The sequence below is a fragment of the Elephas maximus genome, chromosome 17 (genome assembly GCF_024166365.1).
Source record: "Elephas maximus indicus isolate mEleMax1 chromosome 17, mEleMax1 primary haplotype, whole genome shotgun sequence".
NCBI classification, from domain to species: Eukaryota; Metazoa; Chordata; class Mammalia; order Proboscidea; family Elephantidae; genus Elephas; species Elephas maximus.
The window spans coordinates 23,185,634-23,205,589 of record NC_064835.1 but is presented as its reverse complement, the minus strand read 5'-3'; the positions used below and the strand labels follow the sequence as shown (position 1 = coordinate 23,205,589).

The 19,956-nt window shown below is 38.8% G+C and overlaps 1 protein-coding gene and 1 long non-coding RNA gene across 3 annotated transcripts in view; one reads left to right on the top strand and one right to left on the bottom strand.

Annotated features, from left to right (window-relative positions):
- LOC126060649 (putative olfactory receptor 8G2) overlaps positions 1–19,956 on the top strand; it is a 306,855-nt gene that overhangs the window by 57,425 nt on the left and 229,474 nt on the right. The window lies entirely within an intron of this gene.
- The window catches only part of LOC126060693 (uncharacterized), a 110,849-nt gene continuing 107,801 nt past the window's right edge, over positions 16,909–19,956 (bottom strand). For both annotated transcript variants that reach the window (XR_007513641.1, XR_007513640.1), the window contains exon 4: positions 16,909–16,992. This is a non-coding gene — a long non-coding RNA (uncharacterized LOC126060693). The remainder of the gene's footprint in view (positions 16,993–19,956) is intronic.

The window sequence follows — 19,956 nt, the reverse complement described above, 5'->3', positions numbered from 1 at the left end:
AAAACACTGAAAATAAGGAAACAGATGTAATTATATAAAAGATGACAACATTAAAACATAAAAGAGGGACTAAACAATGTAGTAATAGAAGTGTCATATGGAGAGAAGTCAAGGCAATATAAAGAAATAGAAGATTAGTTTAAACTTAGTAAAATAGGGTTAAATATTAAGGTAACCACAAAGGAAACTAACATTCTTAAATGGCAAAATAAAAAACAGACAAATACAAAATCAACAACAATGAAAAAGAGGAAAAGAAAATACAATAAGAAAAATGGCTCAGCACAGAAAATCAAGTGAAATGAAGAAACTGTCAGCAACACACACACAAAATAAGACATCAAAATGACAGTACGAAAGGCATACCTACCAATAGTTATGTTGAATATAAATTGACTAAATGCACCAAAAAGAGACAAAGTAGCAGGATGAATTTAAAAAAAAAACAAACAATCCTTCTATATGTTGCCTACAAGAGACACACCTCAGACATAAAGACAGAAACAAAGAAACTCAGAGGATGGAAAAAATATGTCAAGCAAACAACAATCAAAAAAGAGCAGGACCTACTATACAGCTACAGTAGTCAATACAGCCTGGTACTAGTACAATGACAGACACATTGACCAATGGAACAGAATTGAGAACCCAGATGTAAATCCATCCACTTATGGTCACCTGGTATTCGACAAGAGCCCAAAGTCCCTCAAATGGGAAAAAGACGGTCTTTTTAACAAACAGTGCCGGCAAAACTGGATGTCCACCTGCAAATAAAAAAAAATGAAACAGGACCCATACTTCATACCTGATACAAAAACTAACTCAAAATAGATCAAAAACCTGAATATAAAGCCAAAAACTATGAAGTTCATAGAAGAAAAAATAGGATCAACGCTAGAGGCCTTAATACACAGCATTAACAGGATACAAACCGCAACCAACAGCACACAAGCTCCAGAGGATAAGCTAGATGACAGGGATCTTCTAAAAATTAAATGTTTATGGTCAACAAAAGACTTCACCAAAAGGGTAAAAAGAGAACGTACAGACTGGGAAAAAATTTCTGGGTATTACAAATTAGACAAAAGTTTAATTTCTAAAACCTATGAGAAAATCCAACACCTCTACAACAAAAAGACAAATAATCCAATTTAAAAATGGGCAAAGGAAATAAACAGACACTTCACCAAAGAAGACATTCAAGTGGCCAACAGACACATGAGGAAATGCTCACGATCTCTAGCCATCAGAGAAATGCAAATCAAAACCACAATGAGATACTATCTCACCCCAGCATTACTGGCACAAGCCAATAAAACAGAAAATAAAAATTTGCAGAGGCTGCAGGGAGATCAGAACTCTCATGCACTGCTGGTGGGAATGCAAAATGATATAACCTTTTTGGAAAACGATATGGTGCTTCCTTAGAAAGCTAGAAACAGAAATACCCCATGATCCAGCAATCCCACTCCTAAGAATATATCCTAGAGAAATAAGAGCCATCACACCTATAGATATATGCATTGTTCACAGTAGCAAAAAGATGGAAACAACCTAGATGCCCATCAACAGATGAATGGATAAACAAGCTGTGGTACATACTCATGGAGTATTATGCAACGCTAAAGAACAATGATGAATCTGGGAAGCATCTCATAACATAGATGCATCTGGAGGACATTATGCTGAGTGAAATAAGTCAACCACAAAAGGAAAAATATCGTATGAGACCACTACTGTAAAAACTCATAGGATAAAGTCTGCCAGATCTTAATTTCTAGTCAATAATGTAATGTCCGTCTAGTATTTCAGCACTGAGGGAGAGTATTATACACAAAGGAGCTAATGAGAGCATTGTACAAAGGACAAGAAAAAAATAATTTTAATTGCTCCTTTTTCACATTAACTCATCCCTGGTGAAAAGAAATCTTGAAGGACCTTCTCTCTGTATATTTTTGATGAGACCTCTTGTATATCCAAACCCTGGATAGGAATGCCACTTTGGCAAGTGTCTCAGGTAGCACTGTGAGGGAGCTACACGAGGGAATTATGACTTTTGATTCATAATATTTACACAGGCGACTCAGAAACTGAGATCTGCATCCTGAGCCCTCAGTAAAAAAGAACCAAGAGGTCTATACTTTGAACATTACTAAGACCTATATATATATATTTTTTATTTCATTTAGAAGGCATTTGGTCTAAAGCATACAGAGCAGCCTGGCTGAGCATTCCACATAGAGAAAAGGTGAGTATCTGAATCCCTTCTGTTCTAGAACCTTTTGGTCTTCATGAAGTCTTAGCCACTGTATGGCAATATAGGAATTTCCTAAAACTACCTGCCAAATAGTTACTCATTTTTTCCTGTAATATATTACAAAGACAGAAAATTATCTTTTTCTTTTTCATATTTCATCCTATCATACTTTCAGACACATTTTTCCGTAGAAAGGTTCTGATGTTGAGACATTAGACATAGCTGTGCCATTTGAGGAACCATACAATAAGTCCAATCCCACTACCATGTTATCAGTCATGTTATTATTTCTTTCAAATCGTCTTGATCCAAGTCTTGAATTTTTCTGGATAATTATAATTTTTCCTTCTAGATTTAGGTTTCTCATGGAAGCCTTCAATGATCCAGGTCTAGGGATGATAAGGAGTGTACGGGGCAATCTCTAAGTTACCCCCCTCCCCAATTTCAAGATGAATAGACATTGAAAGCGATCTTGTGTCAGCAGAAATGCCTTCCACCCACCATGTCTGGCTGCCTCAGTCAGGTGCCTTTCCTATTTATGACCTCTTAATATCATTCTCCATCTTGTCTGGCGCCTCCTCGGATTTGCTCCTGGGGGAAGTGCCTCCCTGCACACTCCCTTGCTATGCTTCTGCAATGATCCCCCCATTCTGAGTTAGTATTGTAGTTACTGTGTTTCTGTAGGACCTGTAAAATAATATTTATTACAGGTTCTCATCTGCCCTTCTCTCTTTCTAGACTGTGAGATTCTGAACAGCAGGGAATTCTATCTTATTCATCTTTCTATTTGGAGTGCCCTAAATAAGCTCTGGCTTATGCGAGGTGCCCAAATATCCATGAAAAGAATAAATTGATGTTCCACATAAAATTTTATTTGTGTCACTGTTAAATTTATCCTTTTAATTATCAGTCCATATTCACAGCTTACCAATATCTTCTTGAATCATTATCATGTAAGTATTCATTACTCTTTTCTATGTTGATACTATCTATGATTTTATAATAATTGCTTCTATGACTTCATCCAATTATTCATAAGATGATTTTTCAAGAGAAGATTATAAAGTCCTATGAAATGACAACTTGAGATTATTCACTCGTATTTATTCTTGAGATGCTCTTTCAGTTCATGTTACTATGAAATATTTTTCTATATTTCATCTATCACACATAAGAACATCACATACATAAGAATATACAAGAGATTTACCAAATACTTTACTAAAATCCAGATAATCTGGGACTGTAACATTCTTTTATTCTACCAACCCAGTAAAACTCAAAACAAAAATCCCTGGCTTACCTTAGCAATCTTATGCTAGCTTTGAATCACCAGCGCTTTCTTTTATGAGAGCTCACAATGTATTTTTTCTTAAACTATTTTGCTCAGGTTTCACTGATTTCCAAGGTAGTCAAAGTAGGCTAAAACCACTGACACAGGGCAGGTGATTTTGTGAATCCTCCACAAACAGCAGTCACAGGGCATTCAGACAGATGGTGTTAAACAGGATGGCAGAACCGACAGCAACAGGAATTAAAAGCTTGTGTCAGAATCAGTTTTAGGGGCAGGGGATGGTCACATATACTGTATTTTTACACAAATAATATAGTGCCTTTCTAGCTCAGGCTGCTAAACAAAAGGTTGGCAGTTCAAATTCACCAGGTGCTCTTTGGAAACTCTATGGAGCAGTTCTACTCTGTCTGATACTGTCGCTATGAGTCAGAAGGGACTCCACAGCAATGGGTTAGGTTTGTTTTTGGGTGCTGACACATGGGAGCCCTATTGTAGTGGTTAAGTGCTAAGGCTGCTAACCAAAAGGTCAGCAGTTTAAATCCACCAGCCACTCCTTGGAAACACTATGGGGCAGCTCTACTATGTGCTATAGGATCACAAGAATGGGAATCAACTTGATGGCAAAAGTTTTTATTGACTAATAATGTTGAACATCTTTCGATGTGTTTATAGGCCATTTGTATATCTTCTTGAGAGAAATATCTGTTCAATTCTTTTGCTTGTATTTGTATTGGGTGTGTCTTTTTTTTGTTCAGTTATAAGAATTATTAGCATATTCTAGATATTGTTTTGGTTAGGTGGCAGCTAATCTTCAGTCATTAGCCTTCAACTTGTCAAATCTTTTCTTGAAATAGTGCCTAAATTCAGGTGGGATGTACTCAAGGTCATACTTTGGCTCTTGTGAACTTGTTTTAATTTTCTTCAGCTTCAATTTGAACTTGTATATGAGCAACTGATGATCTGTTCTGCAATCAGCCCCAGGCTTTGTGCTGACTGATGATATTGAGCTTCTCCATTGTCTCTTTCCACAGATGTATTTGATTTGATTGCTCTGCATTCCATCAGGCCAGGTCCATTTGTTTAGTTGCCATTTATAATGTTGTAAAAAATGTATTTCCAATGGATATGTTGTTGGTCTTATAAAATTGTAGCATAGGATCTCCCACATCATTTCTCATACCAAGGAAATATTTTCCAACTTCTGACCCTTTAACTTTGTTTCTAGGTTTTGCATTCCAATCACCAATAATTATAAATGCATCTTGATTGCATATTTGATCAATTTCAGATGGCAGAAGTTGGTAAAAATCTTCAATTTTTTTTTTTTTTTTATCTTTGGCGTTAGTTGTTGGTGTGTAAAATAGAATAATATTGTATTAATTAACTGGACTTCCTTGTAGGCATATGGATACTATCACTGACAGGGTTGTATTTCAGGATAGTACTCAAGATGTTCTTTTTGAAGATGAATGTGACACCCATCTTCTTCCATTTGTCATTCTTGGATAGTAGGCCATATGGTTGCTCAATTCAACATGGTCAATACCAGAAATAAAATGACATATTGCGTTGGGCAAATCTGCTGTAAAAGACCTCTTTAAAGTGTTAAAATGTAAAGATATCACCTTGAGGCCTTGGTGGTGCAGTGGGTAAGAGCTCAGCTGCTACCCATAAAGGTGGGCAGTTCGAATCCATCAGTTGCTCTTTGGAAACCCTATGGGGCAGTCAACTGGACAGCAATGGGTTTTTTGGTTTCAACCCAAGCCATGGCCTCTTCATTTGTCTCATATGCATGTGAAAGCTGGACAATAAATAAGGAAGACCAAAGGAGAATTGATGCATTTGAATCATGATATTGACAAAGAATACTGAATATGCCGTGGACTGCCAGAAGAAATCTGTCTTGGATGAAGTATAGCCAGAATGCTCCTTAAAAGGGAGGATGGCAAAACTTTGTCTCATACTCTTTGGACATGTTATCAGGAGCGACCAGTCCCTGGAGAAGGACATCATGTCTCCTAAAGTAGAGTGTCAGCAAAAAAGAGGAAGACCCTCAAAGAGATGGAGTCCCACAGTGACTACAACAATGGGCTCAAACACAGCAACATTATGAGGATGAGGCAGGACCAGGCAGTGTTTTGTTCTGTTGTACACAGGGTTGCTATGAGTTGGAACTGACTGGATGGCACCTAGCAACAACAGAATTGTTAATATATAGAAATACGTTTGAATTTTTGAGTTTCCATATACAAATTTCTATAATCTTTTAATAGACAGTTTTACCTCTTCCTTTCTAGTACAGGCACTTTTAATTCATTTTCTGTTTAATTGTTCTGCCTTGAACCTCAAGTATAATATTGAATAGAATGCCTAGAGTGAACATTCTTCTCTTGTTCTTGATATTTGGAGAACACATTCAGTCTTTGATCATTAAGTATGATGTTAGCTGTTTTTTTTTGGAAAATAAAAGAATGTTTTTCATCAGAGCATGTACTCATCATATTGTATCATAAAGTTCTAATTTCTTATATCCATCTGACCCTTATAATCATTTAAATTTGAGGAATCTTTTCAAAAATAAAAGTGAATTTGTAGCATTTTTAAAAAGGGGAAATTTTGAGTTGCCATTTGTCCATCCTAGGAAGAGTTGGTTCTTAAAAAGGAGAGAATTGGGAAAAGGGTCTAGCAAGGAGTCAGAAACTTGAATGCCTTTATGGATCAAGCAGATAACACAGTTATATAAAGGGGTAACACTTAAAGACTGGTGATTTGAAAAATGCATGTTTTATGAAAGGTTCCAAATTCAAATATACTTCTAAAGCACTGTGTTACCCCCCCCCCAAAAAAAAATTATTGTACTACTTCTTCACAAGCTCAGCGATTCACATCTGTTGACACAGACACATAGGAGAACATGGCAGACAAACTCAGGCTGCTGGAGTGACAGTGTTAGTAAGACATTCCTTATGGCCATGGCTTTCTAACACTCCATTTGCAGTTGTATTCTCCCTGTGGTGTGATAACTTTTTATCCCCAAACTGTTTTTAATAAAAGTGCATTCACCATTCATGTGTTAATGGGGCCTTAAAATACACGATAGCTGGAGCAGTCTTATCAGTTCCAGGAAATAGTGAGTGGCAAAGATGAGAAAGATCCAAAATACAACTACTATTAGAAGATGGGGGCCAGGTGGCAGGAAAAAAGTAGGCTGTGGTGTGAAATGACTCAGGAAAGGATGGAAGACAAGCACACTTTTCTCAGGTTTAAAGTAGTGGCTCAGGTGGAGGCAGCATAGGAACAAAATGGTGCTAATATGTGTGATTGTATTTGTCTTTTTTCATTTGAATATATTTTTTAATGTTTCCCAGGATATTACCTAGTCTGGAGACATATGAGTTGCAGTATTATACTAGAAGTATCTAAAGATCATTTTTGAAATTTATAATCCCATATACTAGTAATTTAGTGTAACTCCTGGGTATATGCAGTACCTGGGTGGTGCTCATGGTTGACCTATGGCCACATAGGCTAACAAAAAAATCTGAGGTTTACATCCACTCAGTGTTGCATCACAAGAAAGTCCTGGAGATTTTTTTGTTTGCTTGTTTTTCTTCTTTTTTTATTGTGCTTTAAGTGAATTTTTTATAATTTAAGTCAGTTTCTCATACAGAACTTATACACACATTGTTATGTGACCCTAGTTGCTCTCCCTACAATGTGACAGCATACTCCTCTCCACCCTGTATTTCCCATGTCCATTCAACCAGCTCCTGTCCCCCTCTGCCTTCTCCTCTCACCTCTGGTCAGGAGCTGGCCACATAGTCTCATGTGTCTACTTGAGTTAAGAAGCACACTCCTCACCAGTATCATTTTATGTCTCATAGTCCAGTCTAATCTTTGTATGAAGAGTTGGATTTGGGAACGGTCTTAGTTCTGGCCTAAGAGAGACTCCAGGGGCCATGTCCTGTATGGTCCCTCTAGTCTCAGCCAGACCATTAAGTCTGGTCTTTTTCCTAGAATTTGAGTTCTGCATCCCACTTTTCTCCTGGTCCTTCAGGGACTCTCTGTTGAGTTCCTTGACAGAATACTGATTGGTGATAGCCAGGCACCATCTAGTTCTTCTGGACTCAGGCCGATGAAGTCTCTGGTTTATGTGGCCCTTTCTGTTTCTTGGGCTCATATTTTCCTTGTGTCTTTGGTGTTCTTTGTTCTCCTTTGCTCTGGGAGGGTTGAGACCAATTGATGCATCTTAGATGGCCACTTGCCAGCTTTTAAAACCCCAGATGCCACAAACCAAAGTGGGATACAGAACGTTTTATTAATATACTTTGTTATGCCAAATGACCTAGATGTACCCTAAAACCATGGTCCCCAGAACTTCACCCCAGAACCTCAGCCCTGCTACTCTGTCCCTGAAAGTGTTTGGTTGTATTCAGGAAAGTTCTTAGCTTTTAGTCCAGTTGTACTGACTTCCCCCATATTGTGTGTTGTCCTTCCCTTCACTTAAAATAATTCTTGTCTACTATCTAATTCAACGGCACTGGGTTGACTGGGTGGGTTACTATCTAATTAGTGAATACCCTTCTCCCTCCTTCCCCACACTCGTAACCATCGAAGAATGTTTTCTTCTGTGTTTAAACCTTTTCTTGAGTTCTTATAACAGGGGTCTCATACAATATTTGTCCTTTTTCAACTGACTCATTTCACGGAGCATAATGCCTTCCAGATTTATCCATGTTATGAGATGTTTCACAGTATCATCCTTGTTCTTTATCATGGTGTAGTATTCCATTGTGCAAATATACCATAATTTGTTTATCCATTCATCTATTACTGGGAACCTTGGTTGTTTCCATCTTTTTGCTATTGTAAACAGTGCTGAAATGAACGTGGGTGTGTATATATCTATCTGTGAGAGGGCTCTTAGATCTCTAGGATACATTCCAAGGAGTGGGAATGCTGAATCGTATGGTAGTTCTATTTGTAGCTTTTTAAACAAGTGCCAATGTCTTTGTACCATTTTACATTCCCACCAGCAGTGTGTAAGTGTTCCAGTGTCTCCACAACCTCTACAACATTTATTATTTTGTGTATTTCGGATTAATGCCAGCCTTTTTGGTGTGAGATCGTATCTCATTGTAGCTTTGATTTGCATTTCTCTGATGGCTAATGATCATGAGCATTTCCTCATATATCTGTTATCCACCTGAATATATTCTTTGGTAAAGTGCCGGTTCATATCTTTTGCCCATTTTTATTGGTTTATTTGTCTTTTCGTTGTTGAGTATTTGCAGTATCTTGCACCACATTTTTTTGTAGGTTTTAGAGATTAGACACTGATGAGATTTGTCCCAGCCAAAAATTTTTTCCCAGTCTGTACGTTGTCTTTTACTCTTCTGGTGAAGTCTTTGGATGAGCATAGGTGTTTGATTTTTAGGTGCTCTCAGGTATCTGTTTTCTGGTGTTTCTGCATTATTAGTAATGTTTTGTATACTGTTTATGCCATGTATTAGGGATCCGAGCATTGTCCCAATTTTTTCATCCATGATCTTAGTCGTTTTAGCTTTTATATTTAGGTCTTTGATCCATTTTGAATTCGTTTTTGTGCATGGTGTGAGTATAGGCCTTGTCTCATTTCTTTTTGCTGATGAATATACGGTTATATCAGCACCATTTGTTAAAGAGGCTGTGTTTTCCCAGTTCACAGACTTTGGAACTTTGTCAAATATCAGCTGCTCATAAATTCAAACAGCTCCTGAATTCTCAATTCTGTTCTATTCTGTGTAACTGTTGTACCAGCACCAGGCTGTTTTTATTACCATGGCAATAAAATAGGTTCTAAAATCAAGTAGTGTGAGGCCTCCCACTTCATTTTTCTTTTTCAGTAAGGCTTTACTTATAGGGACCTCTTCCCTTTCCACATGAAGTTGGTGATTTGTTTCTCCATCTCATTAAAAAATGCCACAGGAATTTGGATCGGGATTGCATTGTATCTATATAGATCGCTTTGGGTAGAATAGACATTTACACGATGTTAAGTCTTCCTATCCATGAGCAAGGTATGTTTTTCCACTTATGTAGGTCTCTTGTGGTTTCTTGCAGCAGTCTTGTAGTTTTCTTTGTATAGGTCTTTTACGTCTCTGGTTATATTTATTCCTAACTATTTGATCTTCTTGGGGGCTTTTGTACATGGTATTGATTTTGTGATTTCTCGTCAATGTTCTCTTTGTTGGTGTATAGGAATCCAACTGATTTTTGTATGTTTATCTTGTATCCTGTTACTCTGCTGAACTCTTCTATTAGTTCAGTAGTTTTCTTGAGGATTCTGTAGGTCTTTCTGTGTATAAGATCATATCATCTGCAAATAGAGATACCTTTACTTCTTCCTTACCAACTTGGATGTCCTTTATTAGTTTTCCTAGCCTGATTGCTCTGGCTAGGACCTCCAGCACAGTGTTGAGTAAGAGCATCATTGTCTGGTTCCCATTCTCAAGGGAAAAGCTTTCAGACTCTCTCCATTAAGGATGATATTGGCTGTTGGTTTTGTATAAATGCCCTTTATTATGTTGAGGAATTTCCCTTCTATTCCTATTTTGCTGAGAGTTTTTATCATGAATGGGTGTTGGACTTTGTCAAGTACATTTTCTGCATCAATTGATAAGATCATGTGGCTCTTGTCTTCTGTTTTACATTTGTGATGGGTTGCACTGGTTGTTTTTTCTGATGTTAAACCATCCCCGCATACCTAGTATGAATCCCACTTGGTCATGGTGAATTATTTGTTTGCTATGTTGTTGAATTCTATTGACTAGAATTTTGTTGAGGATTTTTGCATCTAAGTTCATGAGGGTTATATGTCTGTAATTTTCTTTTTTCATGTTGTCTTTACCTGTTTTTAGTATCAGGGCTCTGCTGGCTTCATAGAATGAGTTTGGGGGTATTCTGTCTTTTTTTATGGTCTGAAATACGTTAGTAGTAGTGGTGTTAACTATTCTCTGAAAGTTAGGTAAAATTCTCTGGTGAAGCCGTCAGGGCCTGGGCCTTTGTTATTGTCATTTTGGGGAGTTTTTTTAAATTACCTTTTCAATATTTTCTTTTGTTGTAGGTTTATTTAGTTTTTCTGCTTCTGCTTGTGTTAGTTTAGGTAGATAGTGTGTTTCTAGAAATTTGTCCTTTTGCTCTAGCCTCCAATTTCATTAGAGTACAATTTTTCTTAGTATTCTGTTATAATTCTGTTAATTTCAGTTGGGTCTGTTGTGATGTCGCTCATCTCATTTCTTATTCTAGTTATTTGCTTCCTCTCCTGTTTTTCTTTTGTCATTCTGGCCAATGGTTTATCGATTTTGTTGATCTTTTCAAAGAACCAACTTTTGGTCTTGTTAACCCTTTCAGTTGTTTTTCTCTTCTCCTTTTCATTTAATTCTGCTCTAATTTTTATTTTTTGCTTTCTTCTGGTGCCTGAGGGCTACTTTTGATGCTCTCTTTCTATTTGTTCGAGTTATAGGGATAATTCTTTGATTTTGACCCTTCTTTTTGGATGTGTGCCTTTATTGCTCTAAAATGACCTCTGAGAACTGCTTTTGCTGTGTCCCAAAGGTTTGGATAGGAAGTATTTTCATTCTCATTGGATTCTATGAATGTCTTTATTCCATCCTTAATTTCTTTATACCCCTGTAGTTGTTCAGCAAAGTGTTCATTTTCCATGTGTTTGATTTTTTTTTCCTTGCTTTTCCTGTTATTGATTTCTACTTTTATGGCTTAATGGTCAGAGAAGATGCTTTGTAATATTTCAATGTTTTGGATTCTGTTAAAGGTTGTTTTATGGCCTAATACGTGGTCTATTCAGGAGAATGTTCCATGTGAATTAGAAAAGAAAGTCTACTTAGCTTCTGTTGGGTGGAGTGTTCTGTATATGTCTATGAGGTTAAGTTGGTTGATTGTGGCATTTAGATCTTCTGTGTCTTTATTGAGCTTCTTTCCAGATGTTCTGTCCTTCATGGAAAGTGGTGTGTTGAAGCCTCCTACTATTACTGTGGACCTGTCTATCTCTTTTCAATGCCATGAGAGTTTGTTTTATGTATTTTGGAGCCCTGTCCTTGGGTGCATGAATATTTATTATGATTATATCCTCCTGGCATATTGACTCCTGAATCATTATATAGTGTCCTTCCTTATCCTTTGTGGTAGATTTAACTTTAAAGTCTATTTTGTCAGAAATTAATATTGCCACACCTGCTCTTTTTGGATTGTTGTTTGTTTGATATATATATATATTTTCCATCCTTTGAGTTTTAGTTTGTGTCTTGAAGTCTAATGTACATTTCTTTAGGCAGCATGTAGATGGATTGTGTTTTTTTGTTATCCATTCTGCCACTTTCTGTCTCTTTATTGTTGCTTTTAGTCCATTTACATTCAGGGTGATTATTGACAGGTATCAGTTTAGTGCTATCATTTTGACATCTTTGTGTGTGTGTTGTTGACAGTTTCTTTTTTTCTCTTAATTTTTTGCGCTGAGTAGTTTTTCTTTATATATTGTCTTTTCCTCTTTTTCATTGACCTTGCTTTTGTATTTGATGAGTATGTTTTTCTTGTTTTTTATTTTGATGTGTAAGATTGTCATTTTCCATTTTGGTTACCTTAATATATACTTCATTTTTCTATGTGTAAACCAAACTTTTGTTTCTTTATATAGCCTTGACTTTCTCTCCATGTGAAAGATCTATGACTACATTTTTAGTCCCTCTTTTCTATTTAATGTTTCACCCTCTACATAATGACATCTCTGTTTCCCTGTTTTGAGTGTTTTAGCTTTGATTTATTGTTGTGACTTCCCTATCTGGGTTGGTATCTGGTTGCGTTGTCCTATGTTCTAGTCTTGGGTTGTTACCTGATGTTATCGATTTTCTAACCAGAGGTATCCCTTTAGTATTTCTTGTAATTTTGGTTTGGTTTCTTCAAATTACCTAAACTTATGATTATCTGGAAATGCCCTAATTTCACCTTCATATTTGAGAGACAGTGTTGCTGAATATAAAATTCTTGGCTGGCAATTTTTTTTCCTTCAAGTCTTTAAATATGTCATCCCATTTGCTTTTTGCCTGCATGGTTTCTGCTGAGTAGTCCGAGCTAGGTCTTATTGGTTCTCCTTTGTAGCTGACTTTTCATTTATTCCTAGCCGCTCTTAAAATTCTCTATTTGGTTTTGGCAAGTTTGATTATAATATGTCTTGGTAACTTTCTTTTGGGATCTACCTTGTGTGGGGTTCAATAAGCATCTTGGATAAATATCTTCTCATCTTTTACAATGTCGGGGAAGTTTTCTGCCAACAGGTCTTCAACAATTCTCTCCATATTTTCTCCCCCCCCCCCCACCGTATTCTGGTACTCCAAGCACTCATCGGTTATTCCTCTTGATAGAGTCACACATAATTCTTAGGGTTTGTAATGGATTGAATTGTGTTCCCCAAAAATATCCGTCAACTTGCTTAGGCAGTGTGTGGTTGTCCTCCATTTTGTCATTTTCCTATGTGTTATAAATCATAATCTCTGCCTGTGGTGAAAGGGGTTAGGGTGGAATGTAACACTGTTGCACAAGTCACCTCCCTGGTCCAATATAAAGGGAGTTTCGCTGTGGTGTGGCCTGCACCACCTTTTCTTTCTCAGGAGATAAAAAGAAAGGGGAAGTGAGCAGAGAGGAGGACCTCATACAAACAAGAAAGCAGGGCGGGGAGCAGAGTGTGTTCTTTGGACCTGATGTACTTGTGCTAAGATACTCCCAGGCCAAGGGAAGACTGATGCATCACAAGGACCTTCCTCCAGAGCTGACAGAGACAGAAATTCTTCCCCTGGAGCTGATGCCCTGTGAGAAAATTAATTTCTGTTTGTTAAAGCCATAAGCTTGTGTATTTCTGTTACAGCAGCATTGGATGACACATAAGTTTGTGTCAAGTGCTTTATCCTTAATCTCACTAATTCTGATTTCCACTGCCTCAATTCTGCTCCTATGACTATTAGTTGTCTACTTCTGAGTTTTATTGTTAATCTTCTGGATTTCTGTTTGCTTTCTCTCTATGGATTCTTGCACCCTATTAAATTTGTCATTATGCTCTTCTCTAATCTTCTTAAGTTCCTCTAATGCCTTGTCTGTGTATTCCTTGGCTTGTTCTGTGTTTTGCCTGATCTCCTTCCTGATCTCTTAAAGAGTTCTGTATATTAATCTTTTATGTTCAACCTCTGGTAATTCTAGGAAATTATCTTCATCTGGAAGATTTCTTGATTCTTTGTTTTGGGCACTTGCTGAAGCCATTATGGTCTGCCTCTTTATATGATTTGATATTGACTGTTGTCTCCAAGCCATCAATAAGTTATTGTATTTATTTATTTTATGTTTGCTTACTATGTCCAACTTCTTGCTTTGTTTTGTTTTGATGTGCCCAGACAGGCTGCTCCTGTGGGCTAGTTTGTTTATTGGTGCCTTTGAAGCTGTAATGTCCTGTTACTAGGTAGTTAGAGTTGTTATAGGTATATTAGCCCAGGAATCTGTTTACTTTTCTTGTATGGATTCAGCTCAGTTGTCCAGGTAGTCAGACACCAAGTGTGTAATGCATAATCTCACCTACACTCTTAGACAAGCAGGTGTGATTGGTGCAGGCACAGGTATCTGGCTGCAGTAGGGGGACACATGCAGAGCAAAGCAAGGATCTGACAGCTGCCCTTGTGTGTCTGTGAGGAATAGGTGTCCTTGTTCCCTAGAGTGTGTAGGTGGATGGGTTTTGCAGCTGGAATGTGGACACTCAATGCTGTTGACTGTAAGGACTAGGAGGCACCACTTATCTTTGCACCCTGTCTTGGGTGGCTAGGTGGAATGGGTGGAGCCACCAGTCCTCAGGCCCCTGGTGTGGATAGGTGAGGACTCTGATTACTAGGTAGAGCAGTGTCAGATGTCATATGCCTGCCTCTCCACCATATAGCTGAAATAGTTGAAGTTGGACATCAGGTATGTACCCTGTTATACTGTGCTAATGAGGATGTATGCTGTTGAAATGGCCCCACAGAGGTCTATGTAGTGGTGAAAGGCATTCAGAATCCGTGGGCCCCTTATGCCTGTGTCTAGGCAAAGGAGCTACTTCTGCCCTGAGTTCCCAGCTTAGGAGAGACAGCAAATTATTTTTTTCCCTGTTTGCTAATTGTTTCCTTCACCAAGGCAGAAGAATGGCTCGGGATGCTTGACAGGTCTTACTTCCAGCCCAGGGAAAGCAGCTATCACTGAAGCCAGCTTGGGACCTGATGCAGTTTGGGGAGAGGTCAGTTAAATGGGAGAGTTTTTTCCCAAAGGGGTGTTTTTTATCCACACAGTAGATTAGACACACATACTTATCTTTTGCTCTTTGAGTACTACATTTCACAGACTCTGAAGGCTTCGGTGGGCTTTCCTTTCCATCACTCAGTCTCTCCCACTGTGGAAAACATGTCCTGAATGCCACTGCTCACATCCCCACATTCTCACCAATGGATCTGGCCTGCAGGGTGCTGGTTCCTGCAGGGTCAGGTCTGGCAACTCCTCACTGCTTGTAAAATGTCTCTTCCTTCTCCTGCTGCTCAGTACAATGCCTCAACTTCATGCTTCATGTTCAGCACTACCAGACTGTCATATATAATTGATTCACTTGTTTTTTGGGGGGTCTTTCTTGTAAGAGGGACCACCGTGAGCCTCTGACTACTCTGTCATCTTGGCACCACGTTTTCTGGAGATCTATTACCAAAAAAGTCAGCCATTGAATTCCCTGTGGAGCACTGTTCTACTCTGACACACATGGGGTTGCCATAAGTCACAGTGAACTCGATCGTTACTACTTTTTTTTTTTTTTTTAATAGATTTGAGTCAGTATTGACTCAGTGGTGGTAGGTCAGGTTTTTTGGTTTTATATTGCAAACACATTTTTTGTTTAAAATTCATGCCCTGCACCACTCAGATTTCTTAGGGAGGTATTGTTTTAAATTTTTAAACTTGTTTTTCCTTGATTTCAGAACTTTCTTTTTCTTAGCTAGTAGATTTTTAAATCTTTTTGAAAACAAAATGAAGTTCTGAAATATCTAAAATGTAATTTATTTACTTGTGAAAAATGATTCAAGTGACTTAATTTAGGACTTTGTGAAAAAATAATCTACAAAACATTATTTTAACTTTAGATGGTTTTTATACACTAGGATATAATATATAACAAAGAACTCAAATTTTACTACAGGATCTAGAATGATTAAAAAAACTTAAATTTTAATAGTGCTCAAAATGTTTGTATGTTATGTTGTACCTGCACTATCTTATGTGTGTGTTTTTTAAATGAAATGAATTATTATTTTCTTTTGAATGTTTACTATACTTCATTACTACAATTGACAGTATTCATTTTGCAATGTGATAGCTAACAATTTTTCAATGTAAAGTGGCTTTGAGAATTTTGTAATCCATAAAACAGTTTGTTTTCAGCCCTAAAAATCTTATTATTTGATGTTACATTTATTATACTGTTTAAGGTATGATATATCTAAGGACAGCTTAAGATGTACAAATAATATTGTATTCATCATGTCAATGCCTTCATGGTATCTCAAAGAGAAGCTCTGCAGGGATACAACACCATAAACCCAATAAACATAAACACCATAAAAGGTTGAAATTGTAGCATTTAGCAATCCCTAAGACATTTTTTAGTTTTTTCAGAAGCATATCTAATAAGCTAGCAACATTTTTAATGATTGCAAATCTCACTTTATTTTTCAAAACAAGTCAAGGAATTGTGTAGCTGAGAAGGTAAGCAGTTTTTCCGGGTACTATGACTAAACTCTAGACAAATCACTTTTAAAATCATGATTTTGCAACATTCTTGTATTGTCCAGAGACTAGCAGGCCCTCACTCTAGAAGGATTCCTTCACAATCATGGGTAAACTCTACTCCTATAGATAAGAAGCTTCAACAAGAGGAAATGATTTCCTGTTAACATACAAAAAAAAAGAACTTTCAAAATATAATTATTTAAAATTTTAGATGACTTTAATTTGAGCAATAATCCACAAAGTAGAAAGCATGTGATTACTTTGTAATAACCTTTGTCTTAGTATTGTACTTGAAACATCTTGGAACATGAAAGCAGACGACTCCACAAAAGGTGCAAAGTTGGCTTTATTTTTACTGTTTTCAGTTATCACACAGTGAGAGCACAAATACCTTCAGTGAACATTTTAGTGGCAAAATGACACCTTGCTCTTATAATAGGAGAATTTTAGATGGAATTGACAATTTGGGAAAGATAATGACTTTGACTTATTTCAAATTGTGAACTTTGTTATGTCCCTTTATCCATCCACCATTCATACAGCAATCTCAGCAGGGATAAATGAAAAGTGCAGGACTCATCTCTGTAGGATCTAGGCAGATGCTAGTCTAAATGGAATAACACAAAAATATTAATTACTGCTCTCCCAATTTTTCCAGCTCTTATGTTCTTTGAATCTAGTGTGTATTTTGCAACAGGCTTTTCTTTTAGGAGAATGGTACCCCCAGAAGTTATCAGTATTAGTCCAAGTCTTTTATTATTACTTTAATTTCCTATCAGTATATCAAATTCATCTGTACTATTAGCAAACCATCCTTGACTTTTATATTAAAAATCCACAGGTCACCATGAACAATTCACTTAAGTCTCTCCAGTTTCAATTTTTTCATCTATAAAGTGAGAATAATAAGCTCAAACCATATAGGGTTGCTGGGAAAATATATCAAATGTTATTTATGAGGTACCTGGACAGTTCTAATCACATGGTAAACACTGAATAATATTCTATAATAACTAGTAATATCACCCTCATATTAGTTCTTTTCTCAAACACATTTCCTTGCTTTTGATACACCATCAATCTTTGATAATATCTTTTAGATCTCTTTCTTTTGAATATTGAACAGTCATCACAGTATCCCGTGTCAGGAACTCATCAACTTTTTTCACAACTTGCATCTCAGAGATGCGCACATTCTTTTTGCTTTGGTCTTTAATGCCATCAAACAAACAAAACAAAACCTGCTGCCATCCAGTCGATTCCAACTCAGAGTGACCCTATGAAACAGGGTAGAACTGCCCCATAGAGTTTCCATGGAGCACCTGGCATATTTGAACTACTGACCTTTTGGTTAACAGACGTAGCACTTAACCACTGTGCCACTAGGGTTTCCTTAAGGCATTGTGGGAGTGATAAAAGATCTGTTTGAAAATGAGTGCAAAATACACTAAGAAAAACTGCCTAAGACATGCAAGGAGAACACGGTCTAAATACCATGCAAGATTTCCATTCTCCAGCCTTGCTCCTCCAGAACAAAAGCCCCAAGATCAGGGACCATGACAAGTTATGCAATAGTATGCAGCACATAGTCTTTGGGGAATGAGTGAGTTTTACATTTAGTCATAGAGAACTAAATATGCCATCACAGCCAACATATGACTTTCTGATGTAATAAAAAAGGCAAAGAGGTAGAGCTGAGTCATGCATCCAGGGTAGGAGATTCTATTCTTCTCTGTCACAAAGTTCACCAGCATTTTAGAGGTAATGACAGTGAAATAACAGAGATCAATGAAGGACAAACTGAGGAAATAGTACATGGGTGTGTGCAAGTGAGTCCAACCAGGGTGATCATGCCCAGATTCTCCTCATTAGAAAATGCACTTCCTTCTAGAATGTGCACCTGAATTTGAGTGATATACATAATGTTAGCCATTCAGTTACTTTCCAGACCCACTATTTGTATACTTTTGAATTGTTACCAGTAAACAAGGTTCTCTCTAAAGGGAAACCAGCCTACATGAGTGGTCAGTACATTATTTTTGTACTTTAAATGAATATTTTCCTTATATTAATTGACGTGAATGGTTTCTCTGATATGACAAAAAGATAAGACAGGAGGGCAGATATGAGGAGCTAAAAGAAGAAACAGATGGGGAAAAGGGGATGGACCCATGTAGAGACAGTAGGCCTTCTCTCATACACAATCACTTGTTTATAATATGCCTAACTATGGGCATTATTTAACCACTATGAGGCTAATATATAAAATCAGTATACTAGTAATTGTTGTGGAATCCCTGGATAGTGCAAATATTTAATGTGCCTTGGAAGAAAGTCTTGTTGATCTACTTGCAAAAAATCAACCGTTGAGAGGGGGGCCAAGATGGCGGACTAGGTGGACGCTCCCGCGGATCCCTCTTGCAACAAAGACTCGGAAAAACAAGGGAATCGATCACATACATAACAATCTATGAACTCTGAACAACAAGCACAGACTTAGAGACGGAGGACGAACAAATACGGGCAGACAGCGACTGTTTTCAGAACTAGGAGCCAGCGCACCAGGCAGGTGACCTTCGGAGCTCGATCTGGGGCAGAGCCCAGGGGGGCAGACGGCACAGAAAGGGGGCCCACCCCTTCCCCCCCGAACCCATCCCGGGAGGAAGCCTAGTAGGTTAGCGCAGGCGGCGTAGGGGCGCAGCCGGAGGGAGAAACACCCGGGAGGCAGTGACTGATCTGAGAGGGGGGAGAACAGCCTCCCAGCTGGGGTGCCGTCCCGCCGGGAGTTAGGCGAGAAGCCGACGGGGCGTGCGCGCGGGGGGGTCAGCTGTGTTTCCCTGGAGTGACCCCAGGGCGGGGCCCACGCGTTCGTGCGGGAGGACGCGCTCCCAGTCCGCGCGTGTGGCACGGCACACCAGAGGCAGAAATCCCCGGAGGTGTCTGGTCTCAAAACAGGGAAAGCAGCATCCCAGACGGGGAGCCATTCCGCTGCGATCTGGGCACGCGCGCGCACGCGCGCGCGGGCGGGGCATGAGCGCGGGGTCCATTTTTATTACCCTGAATTGACCCAGGGGGCGGGACCACCTGGTCGTGCGAGTGACGCCCTCCCAGTTTGCGCGAGAGGTGTGGCACACCGGAAGGAGAAGTCCCCGGGAGGAACTAATTGGTCCCAAAGCGCAGAAAGTAGCATCCCAGACAGGGTGCCGTCTTGCCGGGGCTTGGGCGCGCGCACGAGCGGGGCGTGAGCGCGGAGTCCATTTTTATTGCCCTGAATTGACCCAGGGGGCAGGCCCACCTGGCCGTGCGGAGGAACTGATTGGTCCCGAAGCGCAGAAAGTAGCGTCTCAGACGGGGTGCCGCCCTGCTGGGGCTTGGGCGTGCGCACGAGCGGGGCGTGAGCGCGGAGTCCATTTTTATTGCCCTGAATTGACCAGGGGGCGGGCCCACCTGGCCGTGCAGGTGACGCCAACCCAGTTCGCGCGAGAGGTGTGGCGCTCCGGAAGGAGAAGTCCCGGGGAGGAAGTGACTGGTTCCCGAACAGGGAAAGCAGCGTCTCAACCCGGAAGTCATC